The sequence below is a fragment of the Larimichthys crocea genome, unplaced genomic scaffold, assembly GCF_000972845.2.
Source record: "Larimichthys crocea isolate SSNF unplaced genomic scaffold, L_crocea_2.0 scaffold100, whole genome shotgun sequence".
NCBI classification, from domain to species: Eukaryota; Metazoa; Chordata; class Actinopteri; family Sciaenidae; genus Larimichthys; species Larimichthys crocea.
Window position 1 is genome coordinate 622,429 of NW_020851384.1, and position 494 is coordinate 622,922.

Here is a 494-nt window from a genome sequence, read left to right on the forward strand (position 1 = left end):
GTGTGTGTGTGTGTGTGTGTGTGTGTGTGTGTGTGTGTGTGTGTGTGTGTGTGTGTGTGTGTGTGTGGTTCCTTCAGTTCTCATGAAGATCAAAGATGATTTTTTAATATCTCGTTATCACAACAATAAAATGATTTGAACATCGTAACAGCAGGAAGTCATGGATTCAGTCTCAGTCAGTCTCAGTCTCAGTCTCAGTCTCAGTCAGTCTCAGTCAGTCTCAGTCTCAGTCAGTCTCAGTCAGTCTCAGTCTCAGTCAGTCTCAGTCAGTCTCAGTCTGTCTCAGTCAGTCTTAGTCTCAGTCTCAGTCAGTCTCAGTCAGTCTCAGTCTCAGTCAGTCACAGTCAGTCTCAGTCAGTCTCAGTCTCAGTCAGTCTCAGTCAGTCTCAGTCAGTCTCAGTCTCAGTCAGTCTCAGTCAGTCTCAGTCAGTCTTTGTCTCAGTCAGTCTCAGTCAGTCTCAGTCTCAGTCTCAGTCAGTCTCAGTCTCAGTCAG

At 46.2% G+C, this 494-nt stretch overlaps 1 protein-coding gene across 3 annotated transcripts in view; it reads left to right on the forward strand.

The window, feature by feature from the left end:
• Nucleotides 1-494, forward strand: part of nek11 (NIMA-related kinase 11) — a 30,546-nt gene that overhangs the window by 28,882 nt on the left and 1,170 nt on the right. The window lies entirely within an intron of this gene.